This window comes from Heterocephalus glaber, unplaced genomic scaffold (assembly GCF_053883595.1).
Source record: "Heterocephalus glaber isolate CG9 unplaced genomic scaffold, H.glaber_assembly_v1.0 deba00001429, whole genome shotgun sequence".
NCBI lineage: Eukaryota > Metazoa > Chordata > Mammalia > Rodentia > Bathyergidae > Heterocephalus > Heterocephalus glaber.
The window spans coordinates 15446070-15465474 of NW_028258294.1; the positions used below are offsets into that span (position 1 = coordinate 15446070).

Sequence of the window (19405 nt, forward strand, 5' to 3'; positions counted from 1 at the left end):
AAAGAAGGAAGGAAAGAAAGAAAGAAAGAGAGAAAGAAAGAAAGAAAGAGAAAGAAAAGAGAAAGGAAGGAAGGAAGAGTGGGCTAAGGATGTAGGCTTATTGGGAAGTACCTGGATTCATTTTCCAGTACCACAAGAAAAAGTAATCAATTAAGGATTGCTATAGAAAGAAAACACATAATACGTATAACATAACAATCAGTGGTTTAGGACAGTTTAGTCAACTAAGAGTAAAAGTGGCTATAAAGTTAAGAAGTATGCCTAGAATCCAATGTCTGGAACAAGAAATTAGAAGCAAGGACTTAGAGCATCTAGTAAAAGCCAAAATCAAAAAAATCAGCACCTTCTAAAACATTTTAAACATTTCTAAATAGTAATATAAATATAATGAAGTTATTTTCTACATAATTGAAAATTATTGCAGTAAACTAGCAAAAATGCTGATTTATTAAAATTTAAACAACATTGAAAAGTACTGAAGGAAACCATCATCATTCACTGCACTGTTTAAAAACAATGCCACAGAAAAATATATTGCTTGCATTTTTTGGTAAAGATGGAAGCCCTATTATTATTAATGTCTTAACCAAAATATCTGGTCTTATAGTGTGCATAATCAGTGCCGAATGATTGAGTCAATGCATATTAAATGTACTTTTGAAGAAATACATGGACAAATGTATTCATTTTTCATATATATATGCATATACACACATATACATACGCACATATTTTATATATATATAGAGAGAGAGAGAGAAACAGAGAGAGAGAAACAGAGAAAACACGCATAGAAGTAAAGGTGTTTACAGTAGCTTTCTGTTTTTTTACAATTTTGATGTAATGCTTATCTAATTCCTTTTAAACCATATATTTAGGTAGCCCATGGCATTTATTTGTATCTACATTTAACTTGAATAGAATTTAAAAGAAGACTCTGTTGTGCAAAGGACACTAATCTCCAGTGACCCTAAAATCAGAAAAAATTCTTGCTCTTCAAAATCAATCTCTTGATGTAAGCGTTTGGCCTATTTTATGCTGAAGAGCTGGATCACAGCAATTACAGGCTTGTATTTCCTGGCAGAGAGACAAGCAAGGATAGATATCCTCTGTTTTATGTTTGTGTTAATTTAACCTGTCAAAGTTAATCATTCTATCAAAGTCCCAAAGCACCACAATGCTGGGCACCTGAGACTGCCTCCTTCTTTCTTATTTCCTGCTTTGTTAAGAGATGCAATAATTGCCAATTGCAAAACTTATTTCTTTCTATATTTCTTTGTTTTTAAAAGAGAATAATTAAGAATCATGCCTTATGTTATGTTTATGTTATGTTTTATCATATACATATTTATGTAATATTTTAAAATAATGTAATGCTAAAATACTAATGGGTATTTCTTAATTTGATTTTTTCATCATAGAGGTGCAAATTAATAATACAAAAGTTCTTTGAAAACTATTGTACTTAATGTTGATCTATTTGTCACTTTGTATTTGTCCCTACACGGCTTATAGAATGGTATTTTTCTTTTAAACATGTATAAATTGTAAACAATATAGTCTTGTACAGTGTGTGTGTCAAGGAAAACATTTTCTAAACCCATTTTATACTTACTTATCGTCAGGACTGGGGCCTCTTCCCACTTGTCAAGAGATATTTTTACATTAACAAAAGTATTGATTGAATTTCCATTTGATAAAATATCTTTCACTCTGTCTAGATGAATATGGTATTTGAAATGTAAATATTCAAAGATGTCATTGTTGAAATAACAGAGAAGTAAAACATTATAATTTTAATTCTGTAAAAGTATTATTTTTCACAAGCATTATGTCCCTTACAGTAAAGCAATTCCACAAGAATTACATACAGATTGTCCTGTTTGATTTTCATAGATGGCTCCTTTTTATAAGTTGAGTAGTAGGTATGTATTTCTTCTGAATATTAGGCTTTTATTTGACAAAAATCCGAAAGGAACAAATACTTCAATATTGTGGACCACCATCACATAACCTTTTTTAAAGTTGCCCTGTGTCTCTTTTAGTGTCCTTCTTTACTTAGCAATACTCTACTTTAGGAATCTGCACTCCTCCAGGACTCCAAATAAACTACCCTTTATTCTATGTTAGGCTCTGTAATGTGCTTATTAAGTAATGCATATTTGTAAGGAAATTTAAAGATGCAATCAATTGGATATTTTAAATAATTTACCAATTAGTATTTTAAAATATCTCAAATTAATATCTACACTTTTCAATCATTCTATGTAAGCGTAATATCTTTCCCATTATTCTATGATTCTGAAAATCTGTAAGATGAAAGTCATTTTTTACAGCACCTTTTGTCCTTCTTAGTTGAGAACTATAGGAGAGAACTTTCCCATAGCTCTTTAAGAATGAAGGGTCTTTGATATATCGTGTTTCTCCTCCCTTCCCTCAGGGTTAATTCTCTGAATATTATGGATTTATCTCTTCTCTAGAGTATAAAGATTTATACATATGACCTCTGTTCAGATCTTTCATCATTCATCTTCAATTTTGGAACATTAGACCTTTTTCCTATAACAGAATTTTCCAAATTTAAAATTACATGAACTTGGGACAGGAAGTCTGTCCTAGCATTTAAGATGAAATAATATTAATTTCAAATCTAGCCTGAAACATAGTACCAAATATAGTCATGATAATTCTGTTCTATGCGATATAATAATTATATCTAAAAAACAGGAACTCTGCAGAAAGTGTATTATGCTATTTAAAATAATGATCATGATTTGATAAAAACATTTCTGTACAGCATTCATATGATAGAGTTCTTGTTAACCTATCCTTCCAGACAATAGGCTCCATGAGGCAAGGAATCACACCTGTCTTACCATCACACAATGTCACATCTTCAGTGTGTACAACTGTATTTGGAACATGATAAAAATTTGCTAGATAAATGGATGGATAAGTGTGTGAACTTAAAGGTATACTGAATTTTATATTCTCCAATGACATAAGCCATAGTATAATAAAAATGATGTTAAGTTCCAACAAAATTGGGGCTTTAAAAAGTTAATTTAATTAGACTAGTACTCTACTGAACATGCAACAATTATTGCTTTCTAAATTTATGTAAATTACTTTCTAAAATTATGTAAAACAGGGTTAAATGATTTATTTATTTCAGATTGTTATTTTGAAAATAAATATGATAAAATAGTATACTGTAATCAGTATTTTGATAACATTCCCATCATGAAAAGTAATACAGTTAAAAAATAAACTAAATATATTTTTCTTTAAATGCCATGTATTTTTGTACTCAGACTAAATTTAACTAGGTATGGTGCCTTTACCATATGTTTGACCTTTTAATTAGGCAATTAAAAAATATAAAAAAATGTATTATTTCTCCATCAATTTTCTAAGATAGCTTTGCAGGATATTTCCAACCTGGGTTGGAAATTGTTTACTCTTAGGCATTGAAAGATTTTACCTTAAGTTTTCTTGGCATTTAAGATTTATGTTGAGAAATTTGCTGTAATTGTAATGGATTTCCCTTTAAAGTAACTCATTGCTTTTCTCTAACCACTTTTAAATATGTTCTTGTGTTGGACTTCTGAGATTTGGACTGGACTGTGATGTGGTGTGGAAAGAGAGATTTTTTTTGTTGTTGTTTGTTTGTTTGTTTGTTTTTGAGACAGGGCCTTGCCTTCTATGCAGTTCAAGCTGGACTTGAACTCACTAGGTAGTCTGGGCTGGCCTCAAACTCCCAGCGATCCTCCTGCCTTAGCTTCCTGAGTGCTGGGATTACAGGCATGTGCCACCACATCCGGCAGAGATTCTTTTCTAATTATAGCTATTTGAGGTTCTGCGTGGTCCACTTATATGTACATTAAATTCATTTTGCTTATTTGTAAAGTTTCCAGCTATTATTTCAGTAAATAGAAGATTTTTTATGCCATTTGTGCTTTCCTCTCATTTCTCCCTGATTCTATTTAATCTTAGTCATCTTTGCCTTATCTAGTATCTGTTGAGTCTACTTTTTCATGTTTTCTTGTTGTCTTCAAGGTATTTCTCATTAATTGGTCACCAATAACAGCCCTGTCTTCTAGTGCTGACACTATTCTCATAGTGGTCATTTTTGTTGCCCAGACTTTTGTTAGAATTTTTAATCTTGTGAATTTTTATTTAGAATCATTTTATACATTTCTGTGCTGGACATTCATGTTTATAATTGTTGTGCTCAGCTCTGATAGCTTTTAATTAGTGTCTTCTTTAGACTGTGGGATTGCTATTTTTTATTTGGCCCAATATCTGTTTACTTAGATAGTCTGTGAGATTTTTTTGTTTTGTTTTGTTTTTGTACCGGGGATCAAACTCGGGTCCTTGTGCTTGCGAGGCAGGTGGCAGAACCACTGAGCTAAATCCCCAGCCCAATAATCTGTGAGTTTATCAAATGCCTTATTGATCTGTTGTGTTTTCTCTCCTTGAATAATTCAGGTCAATTACTTTTGGTTCCCTCCGCAATGACGCTTTTATATACATTTTATTGACTTATTTTCTCATGTTTCTATTTTTTTGTTTGTTTGCTTGATTATAGTAGAAAGCTGTATTTCTAACATGATGACCTCTTTAGTTAATGTCTGCTTTTTAGTGTCCACGTTTTAGTTAATGTCCTCTGGGCATGGCTAACTAATGTCATTTGCTTCTGTCCCAGGTCCCAGTCACATTGGTTTACTTGCATTGAGAGTTTGCTGTGTATTTGGTCCAGTACCACTTTTCCAGTAATGGGTCGCCATATTGTTAATGATTATAAGGCAATCCAGATATTGTCAATTATAGTGTCAAATGCAAAATGAATACTAACAATCCTAAGAACCAATAAAGTACCTCTATTAACCACAATAAAGAGATCTATAATTATGGTATGAACATGAAAGACAAACCAAATAGTGAACTTCTATTTACATACAGTTAATATTTACTAAATGAAAGAATTTTACCTCTATTAACAGTAGAATTGTATTCTATAATAATAGCGTAAAATTAACTAGCTATCTATAGATTCATACTGTTTAGTAGTTATGTTAGTAATGCCAGAGAGCACGAGAAACTGGAAAAAAAACAAACAAAAAGCTAAATTTGAAGAATTAGTGAGGATAAGAGAAAACTGATATAGAGGATTTTATTTGGGTGTAAACAGAAATTAATAGTGTTAGAGAACAGTCACAGGAAAAATAAGTAAGAAAAAGCAGAGAAAATATAAACCACAAAACATAAGAAATAAAAGAAAGATAAGAAGAAAAAAAGTTGAAAGGGGAAATGGAAAAAGGACACAGAAGAAATTAAAAGGGGCAAAGGGCATAAACACCCTCTCACAAAAGAAAAACAGATACAAGAAAGATAGAAATAATAAAAACTAAAATGATTTAAAAACTGAGTAAAATTAAAAATTCCTCTGTTTTTTAACAAATGGTTTTCCAAAATCTGCAGTCTTAGGATTCAGCTGTTCATGATTTTCTTCATTTAGTTTCAGGAGCAATGGGTTTTTGAGGTTCCCTCCTTGACCAAGAGGCCCCTCTGTCCATTCACCCCAGAGTGTGGTTGTCCTCCAAGCAAAGGTGTGCCCTTTCACTGTTTGTAGATGTGAAATGCAATCAGCTATCTGGATTCTGCTGAATATAGGCCATGGTGGTGGAGGTGGGGGTGGGGGTGGTCCAAGTGGACTGTTAGACTTGATGTCACCTGTCCTAAGGTCTGGTTGCTCCCTTCTCTTCCCAGGCATTGCCCTCATTCAGCATCAGGTCAGTTGGTTAATTCTCACTTCTGCTGCCCCAAGCCAAGGGAAAGTAAAATGTAGAGCTGGAGTTGGAGAATGATTGTGCCTTGGCATCTGGGTCTAGGCACACATTTGGTGAGCCTGCTTGCTCATATGTCTAGATTGCCCATCTGGTGTGGCTTCCTTACATCAGTTGTGTCTGTAGGGAACATAATTGAGTATTTTGGGGAAATGGTTTTTCATGAAGCTGTAAGGCAAGCTGGGTGATGGAGCTACAGTGATACATAGGCTTGATTGCAGCTGAAAGTTTCATCCCCCAGGATGATTCAGTCAAGTGGCTCTCAGCAGATAGCCATGCGGTCTTACTGACTGTTTTCAAGAGCCCCTGGACTTTTGCCATACAAACGTTTACTTCTTAAGCCTCTTTGTCTTTATGATCATAGTGGCTGGCTTTCTCAGAGGGACTGATACAAGAGAAAATGACAGAAGCCTCAGTGTGTGTGTGTGTGTGTGTGTGTGTGTGTGTGTGTGTGAGAGAGAGAGAGAGAGAGAGAGAGAGAGAGAGAGAGAGAGAGAGAGAGAGACTGTAAGTCACTGAGTTACCCAGCTGGTGCTAAAACTGGTGCTCCTCCTGTCTCAACTTCCCAGACAGCTGGTATTGTAAGTGTATGCCACCATGCCAGGCCCCTCAGTGTCTTTTTTCAGAAGATGAACTTTATCATTTTTACCACAGTCTACTTCTTATAACAAAGCCACCAAGTTATAGACCACACTCAGATGGAGGGAATTGGTACATCCAAGACTGTGTTGCCATATTGTATGTATGACAAGACATATTGCTTAGCATGTTCCAGTCTTGCTTGTAAGATTTCTGTATGAAAACTTATTTAATTCACTCTGCAAGTTTATGACACACATGATTAATTTATTTATTCAAAAGGAAAGTGAGCATAGAGAACCTAAATAATTTTCCTAAGGTGGAAAAACTAAATATTATCACTTCAAGTGATCATTTCAGGTGTCATTTCAAGTTTACGTCTCTGAGTGTACCTTTTGAAATGGTGTCCTATATAGCTCTTTATAATTATGCTTACCATAATCAGTTGGGTCTTTCTTAAGTATACAGTAATTTTGCTCTTTTTACTTCAATTCAAAATTTCGTGAATTGTTAATTAACTTAGAAATTTTGTTCTTAAGTGTTTATAAAAAGATAACAAATGCAAAATTTTTAATCTAAGAGAAATAGTATTTTACTTATTTTAATTTCACCTAAATTATATATATATATATATATACATTTTTTTCTCTCATTAAAATATATTTTGTTTACTAACGTGGAAACTATGGTAAAATGCCCACAATCTTAGAAATTACTTTAATGTATGTACTGTGGAAGATACATTTAAAGAAATGTTGAGCTCATTGAAATTAAACAAATATACCATTTCAATGTGACTACAAAAAGCAAATATTGTTCTGGTTCCTAAGTATACATAATTATTTTTCATTATAATTCTGTTAACATTCAATTAAAAACTGCAGAAGGACTAACTAATGCATCTATTTCAGTGATTATGTTCACATTGTTGACTTATTAAAGGAATAATTAGAAAACAGTATTTAAGAGGAAGTTTCTTTTCAAACTTCATTTTCAAATAAAATTAAATTTATTTTGACATAGTGATATATATGTTCGATTTTTAAAATAGATATTTAAAACATATCTACACTATTTTAAGCCCTCATACAATAACTGGAATTGATTATGCCATGGGCACGTCCTTGTATTTAGCCTTAGAGCATTGTGGGAAAGCAGATGAAAGTAAAGCAGCCATTAGGCAGATCTGTGAGTCCTGGGGTTATGAAATGTGTGGCCAAGTAATCTGCATGGGCTTCTCTGGCATTTGAGCAAACTATCATCAGTGTGATTTTGTTCTTCAGTCTCATTCACATGCATTACCCTTGACAGAAAAGAGGAAATAAAATTAATTTCCTTCACCACTTTGAAGACTGTTCTCAACACAAAATGTCAATTCACTTAAACAAAATGTTAAATGTCATGAACACTGGACCTGCTTCTCTAGTGTATCAGCTTTCTCTAGTGCATCAGTTTTCCTCCTACAGAGCCATTTTTCTTGATAAATGAAAAGTATTGATTTATTCTTCTTCCTAGTGTTTGTCTCTCCTGCTTCATACTGAAGTGAAAGTTGATCTGAATGAGAACCAAAATTCTACTCTTCCCTAGCGAAGATATCACACATTCCCATTATAGAAATAAATTGTTACCAAACCTCTCTATTTCTGCTGGTTTGGAATTGTACTTTTACACTTTATTTCCTGAGGAAATTTGAGATAACAGAGAAATATCTAATCTTTTTCTGTGTTTTATTTCATTTAGTGTCATTTATAGACAAGATTGAATTTAATAACAACTCTTCATTGAAAATTTAATTCCATTTACGTGTTATGCTTTTCTGAATAGTTAAGTCCTCTTCAAACACAGATGATATATGATTTACTATTTTTCTGGTTAGTTTGTTATGGATTTCAGTTAGAGAAACTTTGCATTAACCACTTCTAGTGAGTAAAAGACAATACTTTCCAGAATTGGTATGTTGACTTCTAGCCACATATTGCCTTTAAATAAAACTAAAGATAATTCTTTGCCAGTAACCACCTCAAGTGCTTATTAGCCATGCCTGGCTGGTGGCTGCCATATTGGACAGTCTATATATAGTAAATATTTTTATTGGACAATACTGCTTTATCAATTTGCATCTGAAGTCTTAATATTAGAGTAATTCTATTTCCTTAATAATTAGTATATTTATTTTGTGCTATTTCTGTCTCTTCTTGAAGAAAATTTCTGAATTTATTGTTTTAGGGAGTCAAAAAAATCTGATCTCAAAAATGCATGCAAATATTTTTGACTCATCTGAAGTATTTGTTAACATTTCTAAACTTAAATTTTATATTTAATCTAAATTTCTAAATATAATTACTTTTTGTATTGATAGAGCATAGTTCAAGTGGGAAAAGAGAATTGATTTTTAGCTTGTATTTACAGTTTCTTGAGAAACTTTTAAGTGCAACAAACTTTAGTTTATCTTGATCAATAAACTGCAAATGTCTACCAAATAGAAAGTGAGCAGTTGAAGCAAAGTATAATGGCATGCACCTGTAGTTCCATCTACTTGAGGGGGTGAAGGAGGAATATTGTTTAGCCCAGGATTTAGGTGTCACCCTGAGCAACACAGTGAGGTTCTGCTTCAAAACACTCAGAAAAAAAGGAGAGAGAGAAAGAGAGCGAGAGAGCGAGAGAGAGAGAGAGAGAGAGCACCTGTTTAATTGATAAACATTAACTGTTAAGCTAATTAGTGCAAACATGAATTAAAAATTAACTTCTTTTTTATGATTTTATAAAAGGTTCAAATTCATAGATAGAGATGAATATATCAGTCAAAGCATAAGTTATTCGTATGATGGAACTTAATAGATTTTGTGTGTGTGTGTGTGTGTGTGTTTTGGTACTTGATTATATGTCCAATGGCACTGAAGTGTGTATACTTTCCCATCCCAAGTCTGATATTTTGTGTCTATGAGATCTGAAAATAATTACTTATCTCTCTAAACCTCACTTTCAATGTCAGTAAATGGGAAAAATATCACCTACCAAACAATATAAGAAGATATTTTTAAATACATAAAAATGTCAGCAATGTTTAATAAATGTTGTATAACAATATTGATATCAAGAGTAGTAGTATTATAATCATTTAAATTTCAGTACACCATAATATTTTGGACATTTTGTACTGTAGTATAAAATTATACAGATATACAGTTTTATATAATATATTTTACCTAAGTAAAAAACTGGGCATTAATATATAGAGAAAATTTTCTGCATTATAATACCTAATTAGGAAATATTTAATAAGATATACTAAATTAAAAACATTCAATTCACAGGACTAGCCTTATGAAATACTGGCCCCTGTCATTGACTTAACAGGAAACCCAGCATAGTTGACATCCAAAAATTCAGTCAATAAGCAGTGTCTTCTTTCATATTCTTGTTTTTCTATCTTGTCTTTGTCTCCTTTTGTTAAATATGTTTCCACTCTCTAAAATCATACCTCCATTTCTGTGTGGTTTGTACATTATGAATTTTACTTTTTGTATCATAATTAAATTACATATTTTCATATGTCTCTCTCTTCTTAGGGTTTAGTATAATGATTTTCTGACAGCACATGTCTAATACATATTTTGAATGGGTAAACACATTGTGAACATATTGTATTAATTATTTCTCAATAATACGATAACTCATTAATTTAAAAGAGTAAGCAGTTATAATTGTTTACAACTTCCCAGGTGAGTTGGGTTCCTTATTTATCTATGATCACTTGTGATTGGGTGGATACAGTAGTAGCAGATCTTAGCTGAGCTTTCTCAAATGATCTGGCCCCTGTTTTAAACAAATAAGCCTATTCAGCTTGCCCATCCAGCAGGTTAGTATGTTCTTGGACTCATGGTGGCTGAGGCAGGATCTAGAACAAGAACAAATGTGTCTTCTTGAAAATTAGGATCAAAAGTGGCACGATACCATTCAGTATTTTGTTTGACACACACACAGAGGAACAAAGCCAATCCTTTTGATAGAAGCTGCAGAACTGTTGAAGCACATGAGTAGATGGAAAGGAATACATGAAGCTACTTTGCAAGAAAGTCTAACATAGGCAGATCCACTCTGTACAATTCTCTGCCACACTCTTTCCCTAGAGGGTTGACATTATGATGACCACTGGGGGAATACTTTACCCATGGGGTCAAAAACATTCCTCTCTCACATCTTCTTAAATACTTCCTTGATTTAACTTTCTTCCCAGTGATACAGGAACAATACGATTTTGCCTCAGAGTTAAAATACTTGTTGCATTCTGTTCAGTTATATTTACAATAAAGAATTGATACTTGATAAAAAAAGTGCCCAGAATGTTAATTTTTTTTTTTTTTTTGTACTGGAGATCGAACTCGGGTCCTTGCACTAAATCCCCAACTGTTAAATGTTTATTTGTACTTTTCAAGTATTAAATTCATAAAAATATATAACAAAACCTATTTATTCAGTGAAATAATCAAACATTAATAATCAGACAATAAATACATTTATAGTACATTAATTTGAATTTTGAATACTATCTCCATCTTTTAAATGATTAAAAAATTTTGATTCCTTGAGTTCAGATTTTAGCTTCTCCCTTGCTTTGTGATCAATGGGAAAATTAATTTCCTAATCTGCAAAATAATTATATTTTACATTATAACAAAAGCATATTAATTATATAATTTACATATAAATTCATTCATAAACATAAATCACATATAAATATAAATTGTAAATATAGATTATTTGTAAGACAGATGCTTTCATTAAGTTTTAAGTTTATTAGTATATGTTTCTAATACATAATAATTACACTTTTCTTGAATTGATATAAAACATATAATTTTAAGTTTTTAATATTACTATGTCAAAAGGAATAGTGATAGTTATAGTGGTTGTAAAAATAGAAATATTTCCAGAGAATTTTAATTTGAGTACATATTTGTTATATATATATAATATATGTACCTGTAATTTTTGTGGCTGTTGTTTTTGCAGTACTGGAGTTGAACTCATGGTCTTTACATTGAGTGACATCACTAAGTCTTTTTCAATTTTTTTTCTTTTTACTTTTGAGACTGGGTCTCATTAAATCTCTGAGTTCCCTGGGGTGGGCTCAAACTTACAATCCTCCCACCTCAGCCTCCCAAACACATATACCATCACACGAGTTTATAAATGTATAATGTGCGTGTGTGTGTGTGTGCGCATGTGTGTGTTTATGTGTGGAGAGAGCAAGAAGACACATATTTTGTACAAATATTTAAATATTTATTTTAGGGCTAGTGTTTTAATCATTTTGTGTTGATTAGACTATGTAATTTAATCATTCCATTAGTATACAAGACTTTGGTAATATTAATACATTAATATATTTCTATGAAATAGCTCTAAATCAAGATTTTTATATGTATCTGTTTTGAAATTATGATTATTTTATCATTAAATTAATGATTAAACTTTAAAAAATCTTATACATATATTCCCATTACATTAGTTTGCCTATTTAAAACTTTATGATTAAAGAATGAAGAATATCATTTTCTAAAGCAACACATATATTATAATTTTGCAAACCTTTTTTAGTTTTATAGGTGGAGAAACATGCATTGTGTTACCTAGATCTTGAGATCTATGTTTGAGTTAGGTGCTACCTGAGTACACTTGGAAAAATTTCTCTCTCTTTCTTTAATTCAGGCTGGCCATCTTTGACATATTTACTAAGGAGTTGTATTATCTCTGCATGAAATAACTGATTGCATCATTTATCTATTTATGTATTACATCTGTATTCTAGCTGCATATCATTTTCATCTTGATGTCTTTGAGTAGTAATTTGCTGGGTTTTTTGCCAGATCTATACTCTGCAACTCATGAACTCTTAGAAGTCCGGCTCGCTTGATCATTACCACACTACTATGTAAAGACTAGTGGGAGCTGGTTTTATTTCTTGAATTGTGCTGACACTATTGTGTGTTTGTGTGTGTGTGTGTGTTTTTATGGGACATTGTGTTTGTAGTTCATAACAAGAGGAGACACATTTCCCTTTTCATCTTTTCATTTCAAATATGTAGCATTTTTGCTGTTTTCAGTACCAAAGTGCATTTATAAGTCCTTTAGTCAAAGAGGAAGCTTTGTTGTATAGCCAAAGGGTTGTTTAGCTTCTTTGATTTCTATTTTAAATATAGGTCCCTGGATAAAAACATGTATCATAGTGACTTAGTATGTTTTTGTAAATGGAGCAGTTTTAGGAAATGTGATGAATGAACAAGTAAAATTTGATTAGTGCTTGAAACAAAAGTATTTATAAAAACAAGCAAGGTGCTGCAAAATGTCCCTAAATCATTACATAATAATTCACAGTTAGATAAATCTACTAGTGATTTAGAAATAGAGGAAGTTACAAGATTATTGAGGACATATCTTCATAGAGACAGGAGAATTTGACCATGATCTTCATATTAAAGATATTTCATGTCAGGTGTTTTTTCTCAAACACAGAAGGAGAAGTTTTGTGTTCAGACTCAGGAATGTGGTTGGTTCCAATGTTAACTCAAAGGTTGGCATTCGGTATCCGTTTTTCCCCCCTTCACAAGTCTTTCAAAATATTACAATGCTTGTGCTCGCTTCGGCAGCACGTATATTAAAATATTACAATGCTTGAAAAGTTTAGGAGTATAACTGAATGTAGTATTTATTATGTCTTATGTCTAAACACTGAGGCAGGCTGTTACCTACTGTATTTCATTACAACAACCTTTGTAAGTAACACATTTGCTCAGCAGATGAACCAACGAGCATGTAGAAGACTAAATATCACTCTGAAAATAGGGAGTAAAGATTCAGATTTGTATTATTCCAAAATCCAGTTTTTCTCATTATAGCACATTTCCTAAAAAAATTAGATATATCTTAGAAACTTAAACTTTACAACAAAGTATCATACAATTTTGTGTTCTGAGAGCAGGTTTGATAGAGACCAAGAGAAATGATAGTAATTGTGATGTTTATAGTGATGATAAACACCATGATATTGAATGATAATGTTAAATACATGGCTTATTGTAGACACTTTAGAATATGCTCAAATACCTTGCATTAATATTTAGAGGAATCATATCACAAAATAAATCATTACTATGCCCACTTTACAAAATAAAGAGACAAGAGCTTACTTTCTTTATCCAAAGTCATCTAGGTAGTAAATATCTCAAAAGAAGTTAAAAATATAAATATAACATTAATTACTACTAATTAGTATAATTCCTTATCACATTTGTATTAAAGAGTAATTAGTAACCGCCACCTGCCTCACAAGCTCAAGGTCCCAAGTTCAATCCCTGGTACCAAAAAATGTTATTAATCAAATATATTACAGTGACATAGCCCATCCCATCAAGTATGCCATACCCGTCACTTTTACTGCAACATACAGCAATCTGGTCTCTGGTTTTTTCACTATTTCCTCTTAATGCATTTCTAGCTAAATAACATTTAATTTTTTCAATACGTATTGCACTATCTCCTTTGAATTCTTTTACAAGGTATTTCTATTGACACTAAAATTGGAGTAGACAACACACCAGAATACATACGTGTCTCAACTAGTGAAACTCAGTGTGGTCATTGGCTGAGAGGTTTTCTGATTCTCTTTCAAAGCCTAAGTTGCAGGAAATGTTTCACTCTTATCCACCAGAGGAAAACAGTTGGAACATACAATATTGAACTGAATTCTAAGGCAGACCAATCAATCTAATTCTGTCTAAACCTATTTACCCTGTCCAGGAGATCCACTAATGAGGAATGCCAGTAACTCCTAGTTCTTGACACTGGTTTCCAAAAGTTAGTTAATGAACCAATTTAAAGAGACATGCTTGACCTTTGCAAATTAGTTTAATTTGCTTCTTGGGGCAGCTTTGAACTGTACTGTACTGCTATGGATATCACTAAATCATCCCGTCAAGTGAGATTTTTATACTTCGGTAAACTTTAAAAGCTGTCATTATAATTGGATAGGTTCACATTATCATCTAGCATTTTGAAAATCTCTTGATTATTTATGATGTTTAGGTTAGAATTTTGAATATGTTCCTTCTTCAATTTACACAAGAATGTTGTGCAATTCTGTGAGGAACCCTGTTCCTAAATGAAAATAGCACAATTTCTGCCCCAAATTATGTATAGTCAGCAATTATAGGTAGTTCACTGCTTTTACCACAAATTGCTCCGGGGAGGCTCAATGGCTTAAAGATCTGCCCCATAGGAGAAAATGTGAGGCACATTCTTAGGATTCTATGGAAAAAAACAGTATGTCTGTTCTTTAAAATGTATTCAAAAATAAAAAAAATAGCAAATGAGATTATTTTGTAAAAGTATTGTAGATTTTCCTTATAAAATAATTACATTAATTTGAAAAATAGACTACATTTACAAAGAAATGCATGTATCCATTTATTAAAAGTTTTATGTTTTCTATGTTGTGTTCCAGGCTAAGCACTGATACAAACATTAAAGAACAAGGAAAACACAGGATATTTTTACTCATGGAGTTTATATTAGGACAAAGACAAAGACCCTCAAAACACAAATGCAAAAAATATAATTTTGCATATTTTTATAAATGAAATAAACTATTATCAAGTGAAAAAAGTAGAAAGAGTTTAGGAAAAGCTTATTCTACATAAATGAAATAATTATTACAACAGGTCATTATAAAATGAGAAAGGGGTCAATTTGCTAAGAAATAATTCTAAATATATATGCATTCAGTATGGAAGCACACAAATATGTAAAGAAAACATAATAGGCCTAAAAAAACAGGCTCCAATTTAATGATTCAGGACTCTAACACCAACTTTCAACAATAGGCAGATTGTCCAAACAGAAAATACAAATAAACACCAGAGTTAAATTGTACCTAAGCCCAGATGGAACTAACAGATATTTACAAAATATTCCTACAAAATATCCTCCAAGAGATACCAAATACACATTTTTTCTCATCAGCACAGGAAACAGTTTCTAGAATACATCATATCAAAAGCCATAAAAATTTCTCAATGATTTTAAAAAATCCCAAGTACATACAGAATATCTTTTCTGATCACAAAGTAATGAAACTAGAAATCAATAAAATGAAAAACTTTAGAAACTATACAAATACATGGAAATTAAACAACTTCCTCCTAATTGGTAGATCAATAATGTAATGAAGAGAAAATTTAAATTTTGAATTACTATTAAAATTATTTAATAAAACTGGAGACACAATACACCAAAACCTATGAAATAAACAGCAGCAGTAATAAGGAAGAAGCTGATAACAATACCCACTTCAAAGAAGCAAAAATGTCTCAAATGAACAACTCCTTGCTATCTCTGAAGGAACTAGGCAAACATGAACAAACCAAATCCAGACTTAGCAGAAGAAAAAAATGAGTAGAAGAAAAAAAAAAAAAACGTCAAAGTAACAATAAATTGAGACTAAAGAACAATATAAAAAATAAGCATAACAAAGAGCTGTTTCTTTGAAAAGATTTTTAAAAGTTGGCAAACCCTTAAGAAAAGGAGAGAGAAAACTACGTTAAAATCTGAGGTGAAAAGAAATAACGATTAATACCACCAAAATACAAAAAAAATTAAACATTTAGAACAATTATATGTCAATGAGTTTGATAACCTAGAAATAAAGGACAAATTAATAGACACACACATCATACCAAAACTGAATCTGGAAGACTTAGCAGGAGGCATTGGAAGAAAGGAAGGGAGCTAAGTGGATTTAAACTGAAAAAGAAGTCAAAATGTCACTGTGTACAGAATATATAATTCTATATCTAGCAAACCCCAAAACCCCATTAAAGATACTGTTAGAACCAATAAATGAACTTAACAATTTTGCAGAATACAAAACCAAAGTTAAAAATAATCAGTTCCAAGGCCAGGGATTTAGCTCAGTGGTTTTGTCACCTGCTGTGCAAGCGCAAGAACCCGAGTTCAATCCCCGGTACCAAAAAAAAAAAGAAAAAAATCAGTTCCCTTACTATATGCCAATAGATAATTATGTGAAATAGAAATCAAAATGCAATAACTTTTACAATAGCTACAGAAAATGAATACCTAGGAATAAAGTTAGAGAAGGCAAGGATCTGTACAAAGATGATGATGAAAGAAATTGAGGACAACAAAAGTAATTAAAAGACATTCTATGTTCATAACAACATGAAACAAGTTCATATTGTTAAAATATCCAAACTATTCAAATTGATTTACATATTAAACGCATTCTCTATCAAAATATTAATAATTTTCTTTACAAAATGATAAAAAGTAATAAAGTGCATAAATATAAAAAACTCTTAACTCAAACTCAATTTAAGCAAAAAAGAATAAAACAAATGGCATTATACTATCTAGCCTTACAATGTGCTATAAACCTGTTGTAATCAAAATAGCGTGCAATTGACATACAGTCATATAGGCCAATGGAACAGTAGAGAGACTAGAAATAATCCCATACATATATGGTCAGTCAACTGATTTTTTTTTTTTTTTTTTGGAGGGTGGGTTTTAAACTCAAACTCAGGGATGGTATTTTACCCAGCCTATTCTATTCTATTCTATATTTTATTTTATTTTTAAGACAAAGTTTCTCTATGTAGTTCAGACTGGCCTTAAACTCACTATGTAGCCCAGACTGTCCTCAAACTGCCGTTGAACCTTCTGCCTCAGCTTCTGGAGTGCTGGGATTACAGGCATGTGACACCAGGTCTAGTTTTACTTTTTATTTTGAAACAAAGTCTGACTAAATTCCCTAGGATGGCCTTGAATTTGTGATTCTCCTTCATTAGACTTCAAGTAGTTGTGATAACAGAGCTTGAGCAGCTATGCCTGGCAACAGCTAACATTTCAGAAAGGTGCAAAGAACATATATTAAAATACAGTCTATTTAATAAGCAACCCTATGAAAATTGGATGTCCACATGCAGAAGAATGTAAGTAGACTGCTATTTCTCACCAGGTATAGATATTAAATTCAATCACTTAAGAACCTAAATGTAAGACTTGAAATGACAAAGGTAGTAGAAGAAAGCTTAGTGAAAAGTATTCTGGATATTGTGATGAGCATGGATTACATACTTGAACAAAATCTAAAAAGCACAAGAAGCAAAAATGAAAAGAGACTAATGAGGTTATAGCAAACTAAAAGCTTTTGCATAACAAAGGAAAATAACAGAAGACAGAAGTAATCTACAGAATGGGAGAAAACATTTATAAGGAGTTGATATCCAGAATATATAAGAAACTCCAAAAATTCAATACCAAAATGTCTGATTTAAAAAGGGCAATAGATCTGAATAAATATTTCATTAAAGAAGACATACAAATGGCCAATAGGAACATTAAAAAAATGATCAACATCACTAATCATCAAAAAATACAGATCAAAACCAAAATAAGATGTCTCCTTATGCCAATGATAATGGTTATTATCAAAATCCTAAAAATAAAAAAAAGCTGGCAAGAATGTGGAGGAAAGGGTATCTTTTTCACCATTGTCAAGATTGTACATTACTTCAGTCATTACAGAAACCATGTGAATGTTCTTTAAAAAAAAACAAAACTAAAACTAGAATTATATAATCCAGCACAACTAGGTATCTATGCAAAGGACACATGACCAATATGATAAAGAGACATTTGCACTCTCCTGTTTATAGAAAAAAAGAAAGAAAGAAAGAAAAAACCCACAAACAACCTAATTGTCCATTAAGGATAAGTGGATAAAGAAACTGTGGTCCATCCATTTACACACAGAATGTTATTCATCCAGAAAAAGATGAAATCCTTTGGAACCATGACAAGCTGAGTAAGACTAGAAGTCATTATGCTAAGTGAAATAAGCCGGGCACAGAAAGACAGTATTGTAGATCTCAGTATGTGGAAAATTTGAAATCTAAAATAAACTAATCTCAGAAATTGAATGTAAAGTGGTGGTTACAAGGGTCAGGGGGCAGTAGGAGGGCGGAGTAATTGGGACAAGTTTAACTGAACCCTGAGTTACAGTTAGATAGGAACAAGTAGTTTGGTGGGTGCTGTTGCACCATAATGTAACTATTTTTGACAGTAATGTGTTGCACATTTCACAAAGCTAAAGGATTTTGAATATTTTCACCATTTTTAAAATAACAAATATTTACAAAGATAACATATTTAAACTGATTTTAATGTTGTTCAGTGTATAGATATTTCAAAACATTTTGTGCTGCTCCATAAATAGGTATACATTTCATGTTTTTTCAAAATATAAAAATGTATTTAAAATACATTTTTAAAAAGTTAAACATGATATTTACATGAATCTAGTTCTAGGAATTACTTTATAGGTTATCAATGATATCAGAGTCCCTGAAATTTTACATCAATGGATTTTATCAAACATAATTCTAAAGTAGGATAAACATTGTTTATCTTTACTACAAAACAAATCTGTGTATCTTGGAAGCCAATAAAATATCCATAATGCTTCAAATTATGTCATAGTACATTGTGATTCTTTTGGGAAGATACCTAGAAGGGGAGGAAGAGCTAGGTCAAAAGGAATTTCTACTTTCATTTTTTTTTTTAAATCCTGATTTCCATAGTGATTGCATCAGTTTACAGTCCCAACAACAATGGAGAAGGGTTCCTTTCTCCTCACTCCCTCACCAGCATTTGTTATTGATTAATTTCTTGATGGTAGCCATTCTGTCTGGGGTGAGATGGAATCTCTGTGTTATTTTAATTTGCATTTCTCAAATCGCCAGAGATGCTGCACATTTTTTCATGCACTTATTGGCTGTTAGTATTTCTTCATCCAAGAAGAAATCATTTCAGATGCTGCTGTACCTGACTGAGACAACATAGTATTGCTCTCTGCATTTTGTGGACATCAATCAGAACAGGTAAAGATGGTTTATTCA

The 19405-nt window shown here is 31.8% G+C and overlaps 1 protein-coding gene across 22 annotated transcripts in view; it reads left to right on the forward strand.

Annotated features, from left to right (window-relative positions):
- Cntn5 (contactin 5) overlaps nt 1–19405 on the forward strand; it is a 1206007-nt gene that overhangs the window by 210456 nt on the left and 976146 nt on the right. The window lies entirely within an intron of this gene.